The sequence below is a fragment of the Bubalus bubalis genome, chromosome 5 (assembly GCF_019923935.1).
Source record: "Bubalus bubalis isolate 160015118507 breed Murrah chromosome 5, NDDB_SH_1, whole genome shotgun sequence".
Lineage (NCBI taxonomy): Eukaryota > Metazoa > Chordata > Mammalia > Artiodactyla > Bovidae > Bubalus > Bubalus bubalis.
Genome location: NC_059161.1, coordinates 17,211,759 through 17,237,479, shown reverse-complemented (window position 1 = coordinate 17,237,479; position 25,721 = coordinate 17,211,759). Strand labels below are relative to the sequence as shown.

The 25,721-nt window shown below is 41.7% G+C and overlaps 1 long non-coding RNA gene across 1 annotated transcript; it reads right to left on the bottom strand.

Annotated features, from left to right (window-relative positions):
* Positions 1-651: 651 nt before the first annotated feature.
* LOC112585055 lies at positions 652-24,853 on the bottom strand. Its single transcript, XR_006551062.2, has 4 exons — positions 24,595-24,853; positions 23,283-23,430; positions 4,609-4,725; positions 652-769 (listed from the first exon to the last, which is right to left on the bottom strand). It is a non-coding gene; the product is annotated as an uncharacterized LOC112585055 (long non-coding RNA).
* Positions 24,854-25,721: the final 868 nt, after the last annotated feature.

The window sequence follows — 25,721 nt, the reverse complement described above, 5'->3', positions numbered from 1 at the left end:
CAGAAGCAAGGGGGAAAAAAAAACAGCATATGCTTTGCCGCTCCACCACCAACAAAACTAAACAAATATAAATAGGTTTAGAGACAACTAAAATAATAATTTCTGCGATTAAAGCTCACATTTTCAGCGCACCATAATCTTTCTACATTTAAAGAGCACTGGTTTACATAAGAGACAACCGTTATGTGGGAATATCAGTGAGTTTTCTTTCAGCTATAAATGAAAAAACCCAACTGAAAATGACTTAAATATCAATAATTTTAGTACAGCACATAAAAGGACGTCTGGAGGTTGGCTAATGCAGCACTTGAGGAGCACCAACAAAGATCCCAGTGCTTTCTATCCTTCTGCTCCGCCTCTCTTAGAAAACATCTTCCCCACAGTCTCAAAGTGGCAGGAGTAGGACCAGGTGTCTCACACACGACCAGCAGCTTCCTTCAAAGAAGGCCATTATTGTGACTTCCCCGAAAGTCCAGTGGTTAAGACTCTGCTTCCACTGCAGAGGGTATGGGTTTGATCCCTGGTCAGGGGCTTCTCAGGTGGCGATAGTGGTAAAGAACCCGCCTGCCAATGCAGGTAGACGCTAAGAGATGCAGGTTCGATCCCTGGGTCGGAAAGATCCCCTGGAGAAGGGCATGACAACCCACTCCAGTATTCTTGCCTGGAGAATCCCATGGACAGAGGAGCCTGGCAGGCTGTAGTCCATAGGGTCGCACAGAGTCGGACACGACTGAAGCGACTGAACACGCACGCACAGGGAATTAAAATGCTACAGGGAACAGTCAAAAAAATAAAATAAAAAGGAAGACAGTTAATCCCATGCACCTTTTTACACTGGTAAAGCAAACTTTAGTACTCTTCCCCTCCCCATCTCATTTCTAGCCCTAGAGATCAAGATTGAGTCAAATGTCCATGCTCAACCTAGTGATTGGAAAGAGGAGTAAGATTAACACAATTGCTTTAGATCAATGGTTTTCAAGCTTTAGCCCAGATGGGAGTCATTCAGAGGATTTGTTAAAACAGACTGCTGGGCTCTACCCTAAGCTTTTGATTCAATACATCTGTGGTGGGGCCTGAAATTCTGCATTTATAGTAAGTTCCCAAATGATGCTGATGCTGCTCAGCCTGGGACCACATTTGAAAGCCTGTGGCAGAGAACAGACATGAACTATCTTCCAGGGATGGGGAGAGGGACAACTTGCCAAGTCCCTTGGTTGACTGAGAGCCATACAGATTCATGATTTTCTTTGCATGGAAGACAGGAGTGGCTATGGGCTGGCAATATTAGGGTCTACCACAGTGAAATAGAATAATAATAGTCAGAATGTATTCATTGTTGAGTCCTGCCCCAAAGCCACAGGCGCGAGGCCTTGCACCAAGAGTGCAGAAGCGGAGCCCAGAACCAAGGTCACCTCCGAAGCTGACTGAGCCCCTTTCTTTTTTGTTATTTTTTTAGTTTTTTTTAAATTTAATTTTATTTAACTTTACAATATTGTATTGGTTTTGCCATATATCAAAATGAATCTGCCACAGGTATACATGTGTTCCCCATCCTGAACCCTCCTCCCTCCTCCCTCCCCATTCCATCCTTCTGGGTCGTCCCAGTACACCAGCCCCGAGAATCCAGTATCGTGCATCGAACTTGGACTGGCGACTCGTTTCATATATGATATTATACATATTTCAATGCCATTCTCCCAAATCATCCCACCCTCTCCCTCTCCCACAGAGTCCAAAAGACTGTTCCATACATCAGTGCCTCTTTTGCTGTCTCATATACAGGGTTATTGTTACCATCTTTCTTAATTCCATATATATGCGTTAGTATACTGTATTTGGTGTTTTTCTTTCTGGCTCACTTCACTCTGTATAATAGGCTCCAGTTTCATCCACCTCATTAGAACTGATTCAAATGTATTCTTTTTAATGGCTGAGTAATACTCCATTGTGTATATGTACCACAGCTTTCTTATCCATTCATCTGCTGATGGACATCTAGGTTGCTTTCATGTCCTGGCTATTATAAACAGTGCTGCAATGAACATTGGGGTACATGTGTCTCTTTCAATTCTGGTTTCCTCAGTGTGTATGCCCAGCAGTGGGATTGCTGGATCATAAGGCAGTTCTATTTCCAGTGTTTTAAGGAATCTCCACACTGTTCTCCATAGTGGCTGTACTAGTTTGCGTTCCCACCAACAGTGTAAGAGGGTTCCCTTTTCTCCACACCCTCTCCAGCATTTATTGTTTGTAGACTTTTGGATCGCAGCCATTCTGACTGGTGTGAAATGGTACCTCATAGTGGTTTTGATTTGCATTTCTCTGATAATGAGTGATGTTGAGCATCTTTTCATGTGTTTGTTAGCCATCTGTATGTCTTCTTTGGAGAAATGTCTATTTAGTTCTTTGGCCCATTTTTTGATTGGGTCATTTATTTTTCTGGAATTGAGCTGTAGGAGTTGCTTGTTATTTTTAAGATTAGTTGTTTGTCAGTTGCTTCATTTGCTATTATTTTCTCCCATTCTGAAGACTGTCTTTTCACCTTGCTTATAGTTTCTTTTGTTGTGCAGAAGCTTTTAAGTTTAATTAGGTCCCATTTGTTTATTTTTGCTTTTATTTCCAATATTCTGGGAGGTGGGTCATAGAGGATCCTGCTGTGATGTATGTCGGAGAGTGTTTTGCCTATGTTCTCCTCTAGGAGTTTTATAGTTTCTGGTCTTATGTTTAGATCTTTAATCCATTTTGAGTTTATTTTTGTGTATGGTGTTAGAAAGTGCTCTAGTTTCATTCTTTTACAAGTGGTTGACCAGTTTTCCCAGCACCACTTGTTAAAGAGATTGTCTTTAATCCATTGTATATTCTTGCCTCCTTTGTCAAAGATAAGGTGTCCATATGTGCATGGATCTATCTCTGGGCTTTCTATTTTGTTCCATTGATCTATATTTCTGTCTTTGTGCCAGTACCATACTGTCTTGATGACTGTGGCTTTGTAGTAGAGCCTGAAGTCAGGCAGGTTGATTCCTCCAGTTCCATTCTTCTTTCTCAAGATAGCTTTGGCTATTCAAGGTTTTTTGTATTTCCATACAAATTGTGAAATTATTTGTTCTAGCTCTGTGAAGAATACCGTTGGTAGCTTGATAGGGATTGCATTGAATCCATAGATTGCTTTGGGTAGTATACTCATTTTCACTATATTGATTCTTCCAATCCGTGAACATGGTATATTTCTCTATCTATTAGTGTCCTCTTTGATTTCTTTAACCAGTGTTTTATAGTTTTCTATATATAGGTCTTTAGTTTCTTTAGGTAGATATATTCCTAAGTATTTTATTCTTTTCGTTGCAATGGTGAATGGAATTGTTTCCTTAATTTCTCTTTCTATTTTCTCATTATTAGTGTATAGGAATGCAAGGGATTTCTGTGTGTTGATTTTATATCCTGCACCTTTATAACCGTTGCCAAAAGCCCCTGGATTAACAAGCTTCCTGACTCCTGATTAAGCAAAGATGCCCACTCAGTAAACACCCTAGAGCACCTCGACCAATCCCCTAACGCCAATCTTCCAGCAGGAATTTTCTTTGTCTTGAGGCTATAAAAATTGGCTATTAACTCACAAAAATGCTCAACTCTCAGGAGTTGTCCGCCCACTGGGCTCGCAGGGCCCACTTTATCTCTGCTGTTTGTTCTTGATAAACTCCCTCCTTTCTGAAATGCCCTGTGACTGGAAATTCTCCTGCAACCCGTGCTTGGACTGCCTCAACGTTCATTATTGTTGTTATTCAGTCACTCTGGGTAGCTCACTTTACGATAACTAGCTTTCTGGCCAGGACACTCATCTGCACAGAATTAGGGAGATGATACAAGCACCGAGAAAAGGCCCAGTGCATTTTTTTTATTTGAAGAAATATATTTAGTTGTGTCTACATAGTTAGATGAAGGCCACATGATGTTCTGTTATAAGAAAGTGAAAACTGTGCTCAAATTCAGCCTCAACTGAAGGAGAAAGTTGAGGCTGTTTGGGGAGAGAATAGGTGGATGTAGAAGAGGCTACTGGAAACATCAATAACTTCCCTATGGAAAAGAATTGGGCTCATCTTTCCTCCTAGAACCAACCAACAGGCATCTCCTTCCTTTTATCTGCCAATGACTTGAACTGAAATTGGTGAAATAAAATGATGACTCTGACCTCAACACACAGACAAAATCAGCTCTCCAGCTCATTTCACTGACAATACCCCAGATTAAGGGTGTTTAGCCATTAAAAGGACTAAAAGTCTCATGTTTCAGCAGCTCTGAGAGAGAGATCTGCCCTGATGGACCACCCAAACTCAAACAGTGCCCCCCAACCCACTGTTACTCTTTTTCTGATTTTATTTAGTTATTTATTTGGCTGTGTTAGTTCTTAGTTTCAACACATGTGCTCCATCCAGGAGCACTCAAGGCTCAGCAGTTCTCACACAGTGACATGTGGTATCTTAGTTCCCGGATCAGGGATCAAACCCACATCCCCTGCATTGCAAGGCAGATTCTCAACCACTGGGCCACCAGGGAAGTCCCTCCCACTGTTACTCTTGAGTTCCTCTTCTGTTGTATTTTCCTCTGAGAACTTACCAGGATCTCAAATTACATTGCTGCTTGACTTCTTTATTGTCTGCTTCCCGCATGAGAAAGAAAGTTCCAGGAAGGGAGAAATGTTGTCTGTCTTGATCGCTGGTAGGTCCTCAATTCCTAGATGTATAGTAATTGCTAATTAAATATATGTTGAATGAACAAATAAATAAATACAGAAGTGGAAATTTAAATAACAGAGACAAACCATCTCTGTCTCAAAACTGGAAATCTTATCAGTGATGAGACAGAAACCTATTATCCTAACAGTATATTCATTAACATTTCATCAAATGAGAGAAGAGAAACTGTGAAAACTGTCATCCATGAAGCTGGGATGAGGGACTAAACTGCATACTGAGATTTAGACAAGTCTAAGCATGACCAGAGCTGTGACAAGCTTCACATGAGGGGCTAAAGCACCGCGGGGGACAGAATATGTCCTAAGCTTAGGCAGAGTTGACCCCAGGACAGAGCAGTGTTGAAGGAGCATTTTTGAGGCTGGCCAGGGTTCTGTTTCTCAGGGTTCTCAGGTTCTCCTACAATCATGATCTCATATCTGAGTTCTAGAGAGCGGGGACTAGGGTAAAAACCTAAACGGAACAGAACAGATTCAACAGCTGGTGCAGTGGACAACCAGCAACTGCATCTGGAATGGGAAAGGCTGGAGATACCAAGGACAGGCAGCACCATGGTCCCTTCAGAGACATCACAGACATCTTCATAAGGGAATAGGGGCAAAGCCTTCACTTAATATTAGCAACATTTTCCAAGTCAGCCACACCTTGGTTGGATATCAGCAACAGAGCCTTGAGCAGACATCCTTGGCATGATGGTGGCCATAATACCTCAGTGGCTGGAGACATCACCTAAACTGCTCAGAAAGGAGAAAATCAGTGGAGACAGCTGAGAGGATGAGCTCATGAGTACATGTTCAATAACACAGAATCCAGAACCCCAGAACAATAGGAGAGGAACTAAAGAATAAAAACATGGTTCGATACCTAATATCACAACTCTCTTTTACAGAAAGTCTTTCTACAGTTTTAATTGCCATAGTATGTGTACTTATCAAAATAAAGTGACCCAAATAAAACTAGGCCATCTTAAGGAACTCTCCGCTCACCTGAATCCAGGTGAGAAATGAGACCAATCCATTGACAAATTAGAAAGACACAGGCACATTCACAAATCTGACTGTAAGAGCATCAGATGAAAACAAGAGGTTGTTATGGGAAAATGCAAGAGATTCAGAGGTAGGTTTGACAGCTCTTATCCCAAATCAAAACTGTCTTAAAATTACTTTTAAAAATCATTCTTTCCCACTCCAACTGCCTCCAGCAGTGACTACAATGTCCCCACATGGGCCTCCAACCCAGGTCTCCCGTGTCTCAGCAGCTCCTCATTTCCCACCAGTCCCAGTGTCTCATTATTATTCCCAGCCCTTTGTTCTCTCTGTCTGCTTCCTTTCCTGCCCTCTCCACCCAAGGACAGGAGCTGAACAGCACTGAGCAGCCTTCCTCCTGCAAAGAGAGTATTAGCACTTATGGTCATTTTTCCTCTATCACAGAAATCAAAACCAGAGAAACTTTCCTCTGACAAAAGAATTAAAAATTAGATCCTTTCTAATAATTTATTTATTAAAAGGAAATGTACTTTTATAAGTGATACCAAAAAGAAGAAAATTGAGGTGGATGTAGGAGAAATAGGATACCTTGAAGCCAGAAATATAAAGCTTCTGGATATTCTCAAATCCAAAGGAAAAGGCTCCTTTGCATTTATACAGATTGGGGAAAGAGGAAAAAATGTAAAGCAGGAAATCAATATTAATGCAATATGTTTCTATAATTTACAGCTACTGCTGTTAATAGCAAAGGATATAAAATATGCTACATGCTCTAACTGGATTGCTCACAAAATTGTCTTTTTCCTCTAATCTCCCTGTCTAATTTGACCATACCCACCCCCCCATTCTTTCCAATCTAATTTATTCCACTTACCCTAGGCTCCAATCAGAGTAGGCATAATTGGTCTTAGTTTCTGTGCTATTCATACAATTTCTGCTTCCTCAGATGTTTCTCTTTTAAATCATCTGATAGTTTTACAATTGTTATAAAAATTTTATCTTTAATACTTTATTCAGCATTTTAAATTTTTTCCAAAAGATAAAGGAGATTTGAAGAGGAAAAAAGTCTTTTTTCACTTTCTTTTTCTTTCCTTTTTCTCCCTTTGAGCCTTTATAATTTCTATTTCAGCATCCCAAAAGTTGCAAATGGGTTTTTGAAAAGTGACTGAATTTAACCTCAGATTATTATAGGAAAATGACTAGTCATAAGAAAGCAGTGGACCTACATAGTGTAATTTGAGACTGTTGAAAGCTCTTTCACAAATATCTTCACTAACCTGCTCTATGACCTTAAATTCCTATTATGTAAGAGTATAAATCTTTTTAAAGCATTAGGTTTTCTCTTAAAATGAAACTATCCATGGAAAGGATAATGTCTCATTTCTCTGCTCAAAAATCATCCACTGATATCCCACTAGCTACTAAATAAATTCAAAGTTCTTCAACTGGTCATTCGGGGCTCTCAGAGGTACACTGCTGCTGTTAAGTCGCTTCAGTCGTGTCTGACTCTGTGCGACCCCATAGACGGCAGCCCACCAGGCTCCCCCGTCCCTGGGATTCTCCAGGCAAGAACACTGGAGTGGGTTGCCATTTCCTTCTCCAATGCAAGAAAGTGAAAAGTGAAAGTGAAGTCGCTCAGTCGTGTCCAACTCTTAGCGACCCCATGGACTGCAGCCCACCAGGCTCCTCCATCCATGGGATTTTCCAGGCAAGAGTACTGGAGTGGGGTGCCATTGCCTTCTCCATATATATAGCATGCTAAGTCACGGCAGTCGTGTCCGATTCTGTGCGACCCCATAGACGGCAGCCCACTAGGCTCCTCTGTCCCTGGGATTCTCCAGGCAAGAATACTGGAGTGGGTTGCCATTTCCTTCTCCAATGCATGAAAGTGAAAAGTGAAAGTGAAGCCACTCAGTCATGTCTGACTCTTCGTGACCCCATGGACTGCAGCCCACCAGGCTCCTCCGTCCATGGGATTTTCCAGGCAAGAGTACTGGAGTGGGGTGCCATTGCCTTCTCTGCAGAGGTGCACTAACCCTGACTTTTCAGCATCATTCTCACTACCCTGCCAACCCCGCTCAGAAACTCAGTATCCAACAGAATGACTACACTGCCTCCATCATCACACAGCCTTCTTGCTTGCATCTCTGTATGTCCTCTCCTCTGCTTATAAAGACACCAGTCACTGGCTTAATGACTCATCCTACTGTGGTATGACCTCATCTTAACTAATAACATTTGCAAAGGGTCTATTTTCAAATAAGGTCACATTCTGAGGTTCTGAGTGGGCATGATTTCGGGCGAACAATTTAACCAATTACATGCTCCAAAACTTAATCAATATGTATGATTTCACATCATGGTTTCATGAGGTTCAGGAATCCAGGAGTGCGGATGGTTCTGACTTAGGTTCCTACAAATTCACAGTCCAGTTGTTGGTCCTCAGGCCTCAGTTTCTCACTGCATGGGCTTGGTTCCATTGGCTGCCTGAGTTTCTTCCTGACAAGGAAGCTGACTTCCCCCAAAGTAGTGATTCAAGAGAGACTGAGAGCAAGAGGGACAGAGACAGAAAGAGAGAATATGAGCAAAGGAGTAAGAGTGCCCAAGGCAGAAACTGTGAGCTTTTATTACCAATGTCAAAAGTGACATACCACTACTATGCTGGATTCTTCTGGTCCCCCAGACTGTCCCTCATCATGAGAGGAGATGACACAAAGTCTCCTGGAAACCATGAGGCTGGGATCCTTGGGGGCCATGTTGGAGGCTGCCAGCCACAATAGTAATGCAACCCAATATATCATGAGAGCAATTTTAAAATGTATGTAAATTATTCCTTTATATAATGCAATTTCAGATTAATTTTGCATTGTATATTCAGAACTACTGACAATTCTAAATTTTTAAAGTATTATAGAGGACTTCCTCCGTGGCCCAGTGGTGAGGCTTCACCCTTCAGTGCAGGGGGCGCAGGTTCAATCCCTGGTGAAGATGCTAAGATCCCATATGCCTTGCAGCCCAAAACCCAAAACAAAATAGAAGCAATAGTATAACAAATTCAATAAAGACTTTTGAAATGGTCCACCTCAAAAAAAAATCTTAAAAAATAATAAAAGTATTATAGAAATATGTCTCGAAGTTAATGACTAAAACAGACCCAAAACATAACAGATGCTCACTACACTCCCCTACAGGGCTGTTGCTAACTTCTCTGGACTCAGACTAGATGTGTCTTAACACTTCTTTGTACACTTCTTAGACCAAGAAGAACATCTAAATCTTCCCACATCTTCAAACCTAGCAAAATAAGCTAGTCATCCGGCAGAGTCCCGAGAAAGAACACACAAGAGGGGACATGGTGATATGAATGCAGATGAATGCTAGGTCTGGGATCCAAGAGCCCCTCAAATGAGGAGGAGCAGTAAAAAGGGCCAGGGTAGCTGTGGGACCCACTGAACCCTAGGAGTCAGGAGAAGGACAAAAAAATGAACTTGCTGATACACAGCACCATGTTGTAGGGTTGAGCTTGTATGGCTGGCATTCTTGGGATTCTAGAAGTAGTGTATTTTCAACTAGTCTGTCTGTCTAGAACTCTGGTAGCCTCGGCTACACAGTGATGCCCAAGGTTGAGATCATGTGACTCAATCAGCCAGGCTTTCCTTAGGCCCAGCCAAAAGAAAGACACATTAACTGAGCTTGAAAAATAAACAACGCACAACCCCACTAAACTAATAGAACGTTAATGTTAACAATTCATGAATAACTAAGATTTGCACACCTTTTAAAGGTTGCACAACAGAGAAACTAGTTAATAAATTGTGAACACTTAGGCACAAGTAAGGAGAAGGAAATGGCAACCCAATCCAGTATTCTTGCCTAAAGAATCCTGTGGACAGAGGAGCCTGGTGGGATGCTGTCCCTAGGATCACACAGAGTCGGACACGACTGAAGTGACTTAGCAGCAGCAGCAGGCACAAGTAAAATAGCTGTCTCTGCTTCCACAACTGCTATTAGCACTGCTTGACTTTTCTCTGAATCTTTAACATCTGGGCCTGGTACTCCTACTCAGTGGCTTCTCTGTAGCTTGCAGTTTGTACTTCTTTGTTAATTGCAGTAAGCTGGCACGGATTGCCCTTAGGAAAGAATTTCATTTGTGCCTGTACATTCAATGCCAATCCTAGAAAAACCCTTAGGTTTCTAAACCTTTGTTTTAAAGAAAATAGCTTTGTATTTTAAAGCTTTCTCTGCAGAATGCTTACCAGTATTCACCAGAAGTAACCCTATCTTCACCTAGGGGTAGAGCAAAGTCTATGACAACCCCCAAGGCCAATGCTAAGGTGCTCCTCCATTGAAATTTCCATTCAGCTGCAATCCTTCCCAGCAAAGCCAGAAAGTAATGCACTCAATGTTAAAGAAACTCTTGCAGCCATCTGCATGGTCATCCTTACAAAGTGAGAAGAAATCTGGGGAAGGAGCCCAGCCACAACAGCCTGTGCATTGCAGCAGGTCCTTGAACTCCAGGGGCCCTACAGCCAGGCCTGAGTCTTCTAATACAGGAGTTCATTATCTTGGACCCTCCTGGCTGAAGCTGGCTTCTTGGATCCCTGGGACCAGGTACCTTCTTCTAGAGGTTGAGACAGTAAAAGATGAATATCCCATTGGCTCTTCCCTCTCTCTTGCTCCAGTATTTCCCATCCCAGCCCAGCAACTGATGGTAAGAGTTAACTTTTATGGGATGATTACTATGTGCCAGAAACCCCATCTAAGCAATTTCCAGGTATCTCTCATTTAAGAAATGACACTTTGGTTAAGAGGATGAATTCAAGTCAAAGTGCCTGAGTTCTGCTTTACCACTTCCTAGCTGTGTGACCCTGGATAAATGAGTTAATCTCTCAGAGCTTTAGTTTCTTCATCTGTAGAATGGGCTAATAATACCCATACTTCACAGGATCAGTGAGAGAATTATGTGAGTTAATATAGAGAGAGTATGTAGAACAGTAGATTATAAGTATTGGATTGAAGATCGTTTATGATGAATTCTGTTTTTTATGATTTGAAGTTTTTCTCTTTCTGACATTTCAAGGCAATAAAATTGACATTCTGCTTTTTATTCATCCTCATAAAATGTGAGCAATTTCCAAATAGAACCTTTACTTGAGAAACTCATGACCTAAATGGAATTAAACAACTAAAAACTCAATGCTAAACAGTGGAGGCCAGAACAGCATTGTAAAGCAATTATCCTCCAATAAAAATATATATTAAAAAGCTAAATACAGGCTATTTTGTTGAATAGTACTAATCTTAGAATACCAAATAATCCTATAAAAATGGGAATTCTGACATATATTCTATATTTCTCCACTTTGTATTTTAATTTATTTAATTTTATAAAAAAAAATTTTATAAGTACTTGTAGCTTCTGAAGGCATATAGTTTTCTCTAAAGGAATTCAGCTAATATATCCCATTATTATAACACTGACATTCTTTCACTATTTGAAATTCCTTAGGAGTGTTTTTATATATAAAATTATAGTTCTCACAGTCATGTTAGTTTTTCCAGAATTTTACTCTTGCAAAAATATATGCTTACACTTAGTTTGACTGAGAGATTTAAGTGAGTAAAATGCATAAAAACATTTTTTACTCCAAGTTACATCTAAACTAAAAATTACCTTTATTTGAATGTTTTAATATCTCGGTATTTCAACATTAATAAGAAATCTGAATAATATGATGTGTTCATTTTACAGATTCTGTTATGCTGATATTTTATGATGGTAAATAAGTGATTGCACAATCACTACTCACACTCAAGCTCACAGACATCAGAAATGATACTGATACAGACATACACATATCAGGGCTTCGGAGAATAAACCTGAACCAAAGGTGAATAGCATGTTTGGCTAAACACCAAAGTCAAGGCTTCAGTGCGTTTCTAATATATTAGAATAGTCTTCAGTCATGAAGGATGATAATTTATAATATAAAGATATGGGGAAATGCTCTGGATAACTCCAAAGTACATAAGACAATATATTTAATTATATACATAATATTAATACGATCCAAAGCATTTCCATCTGAACTCTTTAGATCCTGAAGAATAGAGACTCACCCTAGCAAGCACAGGTAAAAGAAGTTTCATGTAAGGGTTAACACTGGTCAATACAAAGAGTATCAGTGAAATCCAAACACTGAAACTTAACAAAGCTAAAGAAGAGGAAGAAAAAGCAGAAGGGTAGATGTGCCAAAATCCTCATCTAATATGGCAGGGTATCAGGAAATAGTGTCTAAAGTTGTCTGAACCAGGAAAGATGTAAGGATTATCTTTCTGAAGATTCAACAAAGCAAACCAACAAAAGAACTAACAATAATTGCATTAAAATTAGAAGAGGAAGAGAACAGTATAATATTCCTTCTTAATAGGGGGTACTCAATAGATGTATCCTAAAATAACCAATCACAAATTAGCAGGGCCAGTATATTATGTAGAAACAGAAAGGTAACTATTAAAAACACTAAAAACAGAGTCACTGAAAGATGGTTGTCTCTGGCAAGTGGGAATGGAATGAGACAAGCCACTGTGGCCTCTTTTACAAGGCTTGCTGCATGATTTTTTCAGGTCAAGGTTCAGGTATTACCAGGATAAAAAATTTCACATGGAATGGCTAATTGTATGGGAGACTTTCTTTCCCTTGGGCGTTTATGTCTGCACAGATGATAAAGATGTTGGCTTGTCATAACTTCATCTCTCTTCACCCCAGAATACCTTGAGAGGAAGGAAAGTGGTCTGGGTGGGTGAGGTCCTGACAGATTTCTTCCACATCAGAAGGCAGCTCTGCTTCCACCTCTGTCCGGTCTCTCCCTTTCACTTGTTATGTTAATTCTGATTACCGGCAAAAGTGGGAAGCTTCCATTTTTATTTAAAAATCACATTGTGTCTCCAAAGACAGTACAGCGAAATTGTTTCTCATTTACATTTCGTTAACTCCCTCAGTCACATAATAATTCATTATTCTGTGAAAATGTGCATTAGTCTATAATATGAATGGCTTCAAAAAGCAGCATTCTTAAGAAATATAATGTCCTTCCTTACCACAGAAGTCAAACTCTGATAAAATAACATTAACATACTGATAAGCAAATTTTGCACATCAAAAATTTTATATAGATTTAACACTATTTTCAGCTTTTGTTTAATGAATATTAATTTGGAAAGCTATGAAATAATAGGTAATTATAGCTTTACAAGAACACATATTGACATGGAGTTTAAAAGACGGTGAAAGGTGCCTTGTGCTTGCAGTGAGTTTATAATTTAAACACAAAGAAAAATTTTAAGGCTGCCAATCAAATATTCATCAGAAGAAAGAATTTACGGAGTATCTCACTTCCTCAGGGCACGTAGGCAAAGGAGACCCTAAAAATAACATAGGGCAGGTATGGCAGACCGCGTTTAGGCAAAATCCAAACACACCCAAAAAGGGCTGAAGGAGAAAAAAGTTTCCTGAGCTTGAAAGCAAAGCCAACAGGATATAAGGGTCAGGTTTGGAAAAGACAGGGAGGACCGTCTGCAAAGGCCTTAGAAGTAGGGAAAAAATGGGCAAGCCCAAGAGATTGAAATAGTTCCCCACCCTTTCTTTTAGCGTCTTTTTCTTAACGTGAGCAGTCCTCCACTATCTTCAACCCTGACTCATGATAGAACCCACGTCACTCTTGCTGTCCATAAGAAAATCAATCAGGCTAATGGGTAGAGCGTTAACGGGTTATCCTTCTTAAGCAGGGTTTTAACATGCTTTAAAACTTTCTGGAATGCTACAACTAACCAGTCCCATTCCGTGAAATTCTGAGACTTTGATTCAGTCCCAGAAAACTGTATTTTTAACCAGCACTATAAGCAAGTCTGATGTGACCCATCCCCTGACCCACATTTGAAAATTACTGCATTGCACTGAAAGACAGAGGGGTTAGAGAAACCTTCACTTCTCTCTGCTGCAGGAAAATCCACCAGGGCAGGTCTTCTGCAGAATCTCTGTCCCGCATTCTCTCTTCCCGTCCTCACCCATGACTTGCTTTGAAAAATTCTCAAGGATCTTTAATTGTCCGTTCATTTCCAATCACAGGCACTAATCCTTTGGCAAGCTGGCAGTTCCTTCACACCCACTCAGAGATATTTGTAGCCTCTGGAGATCTTAGACAGGTGCTAACCCAGTAATCCTTCATCTAAGAGATTTGACTTCATGCTAGTATTTTTAATTTCTCCAATTTGTTGCTTGTGGTTGACTGACTGGCAGTTGGATTCCATCCTGATTTCTTGTTGACCTGATACCATAAAGTCATTTCCTTCTGCTTATTCCCCAAGCCTTGTGTCACGCATCTGGGCCCATCCCACCCCAAAGAGAGAGGGTAAACCTATCAGTGGAACAGCTGATCCATGACCTTAGAGCTAGAAAAGATGGGAAAGTCTTTGTACAGATCGAGATTCTTGAAATTACTGCTGAAAAAAATCCTCAATCTGCCCTTTTTTCCCCAAAATCCATCCCAATTAAAGTTTACTACTTGTTCTCAGCAAGTAGTAAATGAGTAAAGTTCCCAATGAGCACAAACACAGGTAGTGAAACTGCATGCCAGTCCTCAGCGGTGAGATGGTCACTCAGGTGGTCTAGCATATGCTCATGGTTAACAGATTGTGGCTTAAATGCAAACACAAATTTACTGAAAGCTACTTGAGAATGTCTTTAGACTTCTAGGGTTCTACAGATCAGTTTGAAAACACCAGTATAATAGACTTCTTATCTCTGCCACTTGGTGCCTATGGGACCGTGTTATTGGTACCTAATCTCTCTGAGCCTCACTTTCAACTCAAGCAGATTGCTCAATAATAGGCTGCAGTACAGAGGATGCCCGATGGCTCAGTGGATAAAGAATCTGCCTGCAATGCGGGGCATGCAGTTTGATCCCTGGGTTGGGAAGATCCCGTGGAGGAGGGAAATGGCAACGCACTGCAATATTCTTGCCTGGAGAAGCCCAGGGACAGAGGAGCTGGCAGACTACAGTCCAAACGGTCGTAAAGAGCTGGACATGATTGAACTACTAAGCACGAAAAGCAGAGGATGAATTGCGTAAGGGAGACGGTGAATCGGAAAGACGAGTTGGAAAAGGGATGAGACTAGATCACTAGCAGTGGGGATGAACAAGGCTGAGAGCAGAAAAGGGATGAGACTAGATCGCTAGCAGTGGGGATGAACAAGGCTGAGAGCAGAGAAGGGATGAGACTAGATCACTAGCAGTGGGGATGAACAAGGATAACTCCAGAAGACTAATAAAGAAAGAACTGACATCTGTGACTGACCTGCATGTTTTCCTCAACTATACTCCCAGGATATTAACAGAGGTGTGTGAAAAGTGTGATTCCATCTTTGAAGAAACCTGGGGGATGGGGATTTCATAGGGGTTAGATAGTTTCATAGGGGTTAGTTAGAGCTAGCAAGTAAGATTTATGGAATAAGATTTATCCTAGGATTTATCCTAGGATTTCCTAGGTTATCTTATAGCCCAATTTCTTCAAAGTTGAAGAAATTATGCTACAGTGTGATTGACAAATATGGATGTGCTGTAACAGAAAAAAAGAAAAGCTGCTTGAGTAGACATCCCTGACAAACAAAAGAGCCTTTGACGATAAAAGTGGGATGGCAGCTATAGCAAAAAGAACCACAGTTTCCTCACCCTGGCAACTCCAAAGATGATTTCCTGTAGCACATACCTCAGGTGGAGTCCTGGCTAGACAGCCAGTTGTTACTGTGGCTTCCCAGAAATTACCAAGTGAAGCCATCAACGGCCTAATATAACCAAGTTGAAAGGTCAAACTAGGAACTTAAAATACCCAATATATGGGACACATAGGAAACCCAAACTCAGAAGCAAGTGCATCTCGTGGTTCTAATAGTCTGCTCTGAAAAAGGATTTAAACATCAAAGGTGTGAGTGAGGTAAATGGATTTAACAACAGAATATGATCAGATATACAAATGCTGTGGTTATAGGCAGTGACTCCTCACAGTGTCTGATAACAGGTGTTTTATAGTGTTTTCTGTTAATTAAATCTCAACACAATTTTGTGGCAAGATTATTTGTCTTGTGTTTCAGACAGTCCCAAGTGCATTGGGTAAGAAATTATATACCATGCTCAATATTCCAGGAAATGAATTACCTGGGGGGATTCAGTGAAGATTGCAGAATTATGCTGCTGCCTTTTAATATCCATCTGCTATTTTTTTCATTGGTTTTGCTGACTGTTTAAACTTGCTAGCTGACACAGGACGTCAGGTATGAAACGTGTAAGGAATTTTGGTGGGATAAGACAGATACAACTAGCACATAGGGGTTAGGCTACGACTGGGATTTGGGTCCAGGTGCAAGCCTGGGCCAGGACAAGACTGGGACAATGCACTGGAGCGAGTCTTACCCATTTCTCTAAGCTGAGGCCACACTGAAGCACCAGGAAGCTGGAGACAGCTTGAAGACTAAGGAAGCAAAGCAGATATTGCTAAGGATGATGTCAAGGGTCAGCCACGGGTCAAGGTAAGGAGGAAAGTAATGAAGACAGAGCAACACTGTCCAATAACATTAGGAGTATATGTAGTCACAACACTGACAGACTAACAGAGATGCATGAAACCAATAGTATTCTATTTAATGGCATGGCTAGAACAAAAGACAGCCTGAATACCAAATTATTTATTTTGGCTTCAGATTTGGGTAAACAATAAACAGATCAGTCACAATATAATTGGGCTTCCCAGGTGGCTCAGTGGTAAAGAATCCACCTACCAATGCAGGGGATGTGGGTTCAATCCCTGAATCAGAAAAATTCCCTGGAGAAGGAAATAGCAACCCACTCCAGTATTCTTGCCTGGGAAATCCCATGGACAGAGGAGCCTGGTGGATTTCAGTACATGGGGTCACAAGAATCAAATATGACTGATCGACTAAATAATAACACCACCACCACATATATAAACTGATTCTCTACATTCATAGATAGGTATTGATTTGACAGGAAGCTGAAGAATTCAATCCTAATAGTTATGGTTATTGTTTTTAATGCCTGGTTTATGATACATGCAGCAGAAAAAGCTTTATGATGTCCAGACATCACACCTGAGAGGAAGGTGTTATTGCCAGTTAAAAAGATCAGAATTTGCTCATCTATAAGCCACAGAGAAAATAATTGAAGGAATCTTGGTCTTGTCACAAACATGTTTTCAATAACTTGGTATTCCTACATCCTTCTCTGACTTTGTAGTTGATCCAAATAATTTCTCGAGCATTTTAATGTTGTCTCATTATAAGGTGTGGTTTTGTAAGAATTAGGCTTGACCAAGATGATCTCTCGGTAATAGAATCTACTAATATTAACTAAGGAGATGAGGGAATTGACCTAAATACCCAAGTTAGGAAACAAATACTTAACTTTGTATTGTCAGCACTCAGAGGATGTTGTGAGGCTCAGAGCCTATGATCACTCAGTGTCAAGTCAATAAAAGATCGGGGCTTACTGCAAGTTGAACTTAGTATTTTCTAAGGCAATGCTGTTCATGGAAATATGTGAATCACTAATAGGGATTTCCCTGGTGGCTCAGATGGTAAAGCATCTGCCTACAATGTGGGAGACCCAGGTTCGATCCCTGGGTTGGGAAGATCCTCTGGGGAAGGAAATGGCAACCCACTCCAGTACTCTTGCCTGGAAAATCCCATGGACAGAGAAGTGTGGCTACAGTCCATGGGGTTGCAAAGTCAGACACCATGGAGCGACTTCACTCACTTCACTAACATGCTAATATGAGCCACATACACAATTTTAAATTTTCTAGTGGCCACATTGGGCTTCCCTGATAGCTCAGTTGGTAAAGAATCCACCTGCAATGCAGGAGACCTGGGTTTGATCCCTAGGCTGGGAAGATCCCCTGGAGAAGGGAAAAGCTATCCACTCCAGTATTCTGGCCTGGAGAATTCCATGGACTGTATAGTCCACGGGGTCTCAAAGAGTAGGACATGACTGAGCAACTTTCATTTTTTTTTCCACTTTCAGTGGCCACATTAAAAAAGGTAAAAAGAAAGAGGTGAAATTAATTTGCATGATACATTTTAATATAGCCAAAATGTTATAATTTTAACACATACTCAATATTTTAAAATTATTAATTGTACATTTTACATTCTCTTTTGTTACACCAAGTTGTTGAAATTCAGTATGTATTTTACGCTGAAAACATGTCTTAGTTCAGACTAGCCCTTAACTATTGAGTTAAGGACTCAATAGCCCCATGTGATTAGTGGCTACCATAAGGCCAACAGAGTCCTAAGATCTCAAATGGGTAGTGAAGTTCAAATAGATAGGGAAAAAACACTTAATGAATATATTGTACAACAAATTAAGCTTTCAAAAACATCAAACTGTTTTAACATATATCATATGACACAGATATTATAAGTATCTATGTCAATAGACATATTATAATTATCTGTAAGTAAAGTCTCTGCTTTATTGTTTAAAAAGAAAGGGTTTTTTGTTTGTTTCCAAATTAAGAAAAGGTATCCATTAGTTAATTTTTGTGGTAGAATGCTTCAATCCAACGGGATTTGAAGACCGATGCTTTGGAATAACATGGGTCACACACAGCTCCAAAAACAATGAAACGAGCACAAATTTGATGGGGACAGGGAGGGAGAGAAGGAAGGAGAAAGGAAAGAAAGGAGGAGAGGCGGGTTCTTTGACAATGACAAAGGACCTGGGGGAGGGGCTTCATCTCCACTGCATTTTGCCAAGAGCCAGTCCTGATATTAAAGACGTTTATGGCTCTATACAGCTTTATTGCACTAGTTTGCAATTATTTATCGCTCTGCTCTTTTTATTCACAAGAGACACATCTGAAAGTGTGTCTCAGCTATTTATTCTGATCACCTTGATGACTGATACAGATCACCATGGTCTGCCCCACACAAAAGTATGGGCAGTGACCTACAAATGTCCTTTCTGCCCCCAAATGCCTCCTCCAATTCCCACAGTGATGCCTGAAATCCACAGAGAGGCTTCCTGTGGGTAAAGAGAGGATTTCCCAGATTTCAGGCATTTGATTGATTATGTTGGTCATTATTTCTGCCAAATCTGTGTGTGCTGTGCTGTGTTTAGTCGCTCAGATCAGATCAGATCAGATCAGTCGCTCAGTCATGTCCGACTCTTTGCGATCCCATGAACTGCAGCACGCCAGGCCTCCCTGTCCATCACCAACTCCCGGAGTTCACTGAGACTCACGCCCATCGAGTCAGTGATGCCATCCAGCCATCTCATCCTCTGTCGTCCCCTTCTCCTCTTGCCCCCAATCCCTCCCAGCATCAGAGTCTTTTCCAGTGAGTCAACTCTTCACATGAGGTGGCCAAAGTACTGGAGTTTCAGCTTTAGCATCAGTCCCTCCAGTGAACACCCAGGACTGATCTCCTTTAGAATGAACTGGTTGGATCTCCTTGCAGTCCAAGGGACTCTCAAGAGTCTTCTCCAACACCACGGTTCAAAAGCATTAATTCTTTCGTGCTCAGCTTTCTTCACAGTCCAACTCTCACATCCATACATGACCACTGGAAAAACCATAGCCTTGACTAGATGAACCTTTGTTGGCAAAGTAATGTCTCTGCTTTTGAATATGCTATCTAGGTTGGTCATAACTTTCCTTCCAAGGAGTAAGCATCTTTTAATTTCATGGCTGTAATCATCATCTATATCATTACCAAAAAGTAAAACCTACACAATTTGCCATAAAAAAAAACATTCTAAAGATACAAACACCACCATTACACTCTACAGTGTTACATACATAACACTCCAAATGATCACGCCTAGCACCAGTGGTAAAAGACCACTTACTAGGAAATAAACGGGTTAAGAATTTCCAAATACTTTAAAAGGTGACTGAAAAAAAATATGAATATCGTAGAGCAGAGGTAGCATTCATAAATAGCTAGGAAAGCCGCTTGAGGAGGGAATCTGGTTTATGTTAGCATTCTCATCTTTACTGTGCCTAAGAATCACCTGGGAAGCTTATTTAAAATATAGGTTTCTAGGTCCCACAGCAGATTTCATAGATTTAGCAGAACTGGGTTGGGTGTGGATATATGCATTTTAATCAAATTCCTCAGGTGGTTTGGATGTAGTCGGTCTGCAAAGCACCCAAGAAATCCTGGGATGCTGTACTGCAACCCAGTAAGAGATGTGAAGCTAAGTCACAGACAACAGTGCCCTGGGGCAGCAGTGGGACCTAATACAGAGCCGATGCACAGGGGCTGGGCTTGGGGAGGGACAGATCTGAAGGCAGCGCCATCAGTTCCGCTGTTCTGTAGAATGTCCCTTTCCAGATGACCAGAGCTTAATGCAACCATCTATTCAGTTCAGTATAAACCCAGCAACAACATCGCTTCAATAGTTATAAATAAATCATATACATCAGCCCTGGATGGAATCTCTCTGCGGGTGTCTCCTGTTTTCCCTCTCTCAGAGAAGATAAAGGTCATGTGCTTATTTAGGGTATTAGGAATTTATATAAAGCTTCCACTTGATCATGACAATCTACATGAAAGATGCGAAATTTCAGGTTGACATAAAAAGGATGGGAAGAGAGTATGTGCTTGAACTTTTCCAGCAAAGTGAATGAATCAGAATGGATCCTATAGGAAAAAAAGTCATTCCCAACAAAAGCCCTCCAGGGCCAGAGATAGAAAAACCTCAGCAGGGGCCTGTCTGCAATTCGAGATACTTTCTGGTTTCCCCTTATCTCACATCAAATATTATGGTTGCTGTGTGGGACGCTTCTAAGATGGTGCCCAGTGAGGCCTGCCCCCTGGTATCCATGCCCTTGTGTAATCCCCTCCCCTGCAGTGGGGTCAGAATCCAGTGACTTCCTTCTAATTTATAAAATAGGGCAAAAGTGATGGGATGTGCCTCTGAGATGATGATAATGGCGCCTGTGTGCTCAGTCCTGTCTGCCTCTTGCATCCCCATGGACTGTAGCCCATCAGGTTTCCAGACAAGAACAGTTGAACTGGTTGTCATTTGCTTCTCTAGGGAGGCTTCACAACCCAGGAATTGAACCTATGTCTCCTGCATTGGCAAGCATGTTCTTTACCAACGGAGCCACCAGGGGAGCCACCTCTGAAATGAGGTTCCACAAAAGTGATTTCCATCTTGCTCATGCTCTCTCTCTGGCTCTTCCTGCTTGCTCATTCTGATGAAACAAACTACCATTTTGTGAGATGCCCTGCAGAGAGGTCCATGTGGCAAGAGACTGAGGGGTTATATCAGTTCCTATGGCTGCTGTAACAGATGAGCACAAACTTGGTGGCTTAAAACAACAGAAATGTATTCGCTCCATTCTGGAGATTGGAAGACTGAAACGAGTTTCACTGACTGTAATCAAGGTGTCAGCAAAGCTGTGGCTTCCTCTGGAGGCTCTAGGGGAGAATCCTTTCCTTGGCACTTCCAGCCCTGGTGGCTGCCAGCATCCTTGACTTGTGGCTGCATCACTCCTATCAACAGCTCTATGGTCACATTGCCCCCTCCTTTCCTGTGTCGAGTCACCCTGTGCCTCTCTTTCGTAAGGATACTGCTGATGGCTTTAAGGAACCACCTAGAGAGCCCAGGAAAATCTCCTCATCTCAAAAATCTTAATCTAGGATTTCTCTGGTGGTACAGAGGTAAAGAATCCACCTGCCAATGCAAGGGACGTGGGTTTGGTCCCTGGGCTGAGAAGATCCCACATGCCACAGGGCAGATAAGCCCATGTGCCACAACTACTGAGCCCTTGCACCTAGAGCCTGAGCTCTGCAATAATGACAGACCCACACACCGCAACAGAGAGTAGCCCCCATGTGCCACAATTAGAGAAAGTCCTCACTCAGCTACCAAGACCCAGGGCAGTCAAAAATAAATAAATAATTTTTCAAAGCCTTAATCTCATTCACAAAAACTTATCATATGGTAAATTTTATATTATGTACTTTACTACAATTTTTTTTTAAATTTTAAGGTCAAAGTCAAAGTGTTAGGTGCTCAGTTGTGTCCGACTCTTGGCACCCCATGGACTGTGGCCTGCTAGGCTCCTCTGTCCATAGGATTCTTCAGGGAAGAATACTGCAGTGGGTTGCCATTCCCTTCTCCAGGGGATCTTCCCGACCCAGGGATCGAACCCAGGTCTCTCACATTGCTGACGGATTCTTTACCACCTCAGCCACCAGGGAAGCCCAATTTTTTTTTTTTTTAATTTTAAGATAACATACACATATTTCAGAGACTAAGACCTGATGTCTTTGGGAGCCACGATTCCACCCACTACAGGTGATTCCTAGCCCACAACTAGAGAAGCACTGAAGCCAGTTCAACAGTCAGTGAGGAACTCAGTCCTGCCAAATGACCACTTGAGTGAGCTCAGAAGCAGATCCTTCCCCAGTCCAGCCTGGAGATGACTACAGTCCAGATGAAGCCCTGAAGACAGTCTGCAGAGACTCAAGCCAGAGAACCCAACTAAACTGTGCCCAGATTCCTGAGTCACAGAAGCTATGAGATAATACAGGCTCCTGTAACCAAGTTTGGGGGTGCTGCTACACAGCACCAGGTAACTGACAGTTGCTTTGTCCAGGCTTGTAGGACGTCAATTCATTACACTGTATTCACATCTATCACATGAGAACGGAACCAAAACTGTTTTGCTGATGGAGGCCACCTAAGCCCACAGGCTGCAGTGAGGAAAAGCCCACTTTCTGCAGGACCTTAAACAAGGTCTCTGCGACTTTGTTTCCACTTGTGTTAGATGGAGTTAATGATACTCTCCCAATAGTATTGTTGATAATACTTCATGACATATGTAAAGCAACCTCTTTAGGATCTGGCATATAGTAAGTGCTCAATAAATAGTAGTCTATGTACTATTTTTACATGCCTTAAGAAAACATATGTGGTCTTCCCAGGTGGCTCAGTGGTAACGAATCTGCCTACCAATACAGGAGACACAGGTTCAATCCTTGGGTTGGGAAGATCCCCTGGAAGAGGAAATGACAACCAACTCCTGGGAAATCTCATCGACAGCGAAGCCTGGTGGGCTACAGTCCATGGGGTTGCAAAGAGTTGGACACGACTGAGTGACTAAGCATGCATGCATGCAATAAACCATGTATTTTAAAACAAAATAGAATTAAGTATATTTTAGCATTGCAGATGTTTTAAATGAAAATATTTTTTCTCCAAGGCCAATGACTTGGTGGTCCGTTAAAAAAAAAAAAAAATCTAATATCTCCTATAATGGATTCTCTCATCTCCATAAGCCATACCAGCTGTACTCTGGGCACCCTTTTGACAGTTGATCCTGTTTGAAACATTAAAAACAGTTAATATAAAATATGGACTCAGGAAAGGAAGGAATCGATAAAGAAATCAAGACCAAATTGTTTCAGCTGGAGTCAGTGAACCATTTCTTGACAGAGAGAGATGATGCAATCGCTTACCAGGAGAAAACTAACAAAGGACCTTGAAACCAAGTATGAGTCTGGGAAACTGCTCAGCGATGGATGGCAGGTCGATTCAGGTGGCAGGAACAGAATGAAGAGGTGGTAACATCCCTTGGAGGGCGGGGGAGATCATTTCAGAAGCAGTCTGTGGGGAAAAAGGCTGAAGGTTAATGATAGGGGACTCTGAAAGATGTGGAAGCCAGAGAGTTATGGTGACATTCTCTCTCTTTTGCAAAAGGTTTGATCTAGAGTCTCATCCCTGAACTTGATCAGCACTTAACCTCTGCTCTCTCCTCATCCCCGAAATAAGGAATCATCTGGATCATCTCCCGGGTCTCTTTTAGCTGACATTCACAGCCACTGCCCATGTGAAAATGGATTATTCCCTCACACATATGCTCAGCTTACCGATGAACGGTGAAATTCGCTGGGGACAGTCAGCTACTACTCAGCTTCACTTTCTGCTCTTTTTCTAGTGTAAGTTATTATTCATTTAGGAGGAGAATCAGCACTTAATATGTGAGAGAAAAAGCACCCGAGAGATGGCTTTCCAAGGGCCTCTGCACAGCCTGGGAAAACAATTTATCTTCCTCCTAATGCTGACAATAAGAGTCACTGGGGCTTCCCTTGCAGGCTCAGGTGGTAAAGACTCTGCCTGCAAGGCAGGAGACCCAGGTTCAATCCCTGGGCTGGGAAGAGCCCCTGGAGAAGGGAATGGCTACCCACTGCAGTATTCTTGCCTGGAGAATCCCCACAGACAGAGGAGCCTGGCGGGCTACAGTCCATGAAGTAGCAAAGAGTCAGAGATGACTGAGCAACTAACATTTTCACTTTTCACTTTCAACACTGACAGTAAGAACCACTGCGGCAGCTGACCTTGAGTACTGAGAAGGAAGACTGAGGTGGTTTGGATGGAGGTGGTTACGGCACCAACAGTCATGTCCATACACACACGTTTTCTGGAGTTCAGGGGCATTTGTTTTCTTTTTAAAGGAGAAAGAAAAAAGTAAGTCATATTGTTTATTGCTTTTCCAAAATATTTTATATTTACTAGCTTTTTATTTGTGTCAGAGATTAATATGCATGGGAAAAGGAGGTGCTGAGAGTGTTTCCTTGTTATCTCCATGTTTCCAGGCCTCCCCTTCTTCCATAAGCATAGAGGCTGTCTCAGCAGCCCTGGTTTATATATACAGACACTGACGCTTCCATTCCTGTCAACCTTGACCTCTGCCTCCTTGCACCTACCTCCCAGTCACCCAGCCAGCGGGCAGCCAAGCACAGGCCGCCCCCCAGAAGGCTTTGCAGTTACCTGGCAACAGTGACAATCTGCGAACAGGAAACAAAACAGCAGCAGACACCAGAAAGAGCAGCTTCATCCAGAATCTAAAAGAGGGAACAAGAAGGGAGGCAAATGGCTCTTTTTATCAATGGTTTTTTATCCCCGCCTGTGCTGTTCTCCTGAATCCCCAACTCCCAATTTCTATCATCACCTGGTAAAAATAGCCTCCAATTGGAGAGTTTCATAAGAGCCATAGAGACTCACATGGAAGAGTGTACTTGGGTAGACTCAGTAATCACTCCCTCCCTTAACCCCAGTGTGGAATGCTCAGGAGTTAATCAACCTAGTTTCCATCTGGGCACCTGCTGTGTTTCAATCCAAGGATGTATTTTGACCATCTAATTATCTTTCCAAGATAACATCCGAAATTCTGTGTACTGAGAAGCACTGACAAGCAATTATCTCACATCTTGCCTCCTTAACCGTAATTCTACAGTGAGTAGTCTTTGGTGGGGGTGGGGGTTGGGGGGTGGATAAGCATAGTAGCTAACAATAGCTAACATTTACTGAAAGCTTACTCTGTTCCAGCCACCGCTCTGAACACTTTAAACTTTCGAAACAGTCCAATGAGATCAATATTATCATTATCTCCATTTTACTGATGGAAAAACTAGGGGTCAGAATGACTAACTGTCAAACGTCATACATCCATTAAGAGCAAGGCCAGGATTTAAATTTGCTTCAGTGTTTGAACTCATGTTCTGAATCACCTCGTTAGGTAAATGAAAGCTGGAGACTGTAGGATTTGCTAAGAGGGAGCTTGCCTGAATGGTAAGACAGAGGTGAAAAGCAGAAACTGTAAGAGTCAGTGGATAAAAATTAATTATGCTACAGTCATCTAATAGAATATGATAATCAAAACTTACTCCTCCATTAAAGTGGGATTGTGTAATTATAGGAGAGGCTGATCAACCCTCTCAGCAGAGTTCTGGGAACTACGTAAACTCCCACAAGTCGCAGAGCATATAAATGTCAACCTACAGGGAATGACCCCTGAGGACTCTGTCATCCTCATCTTCTGCGATTTGATGGGCAAAGCAACATGGGCCATGTGAGTCAGCACAAACAGAACGGGGTGTGGAATGAGATGACCAAGT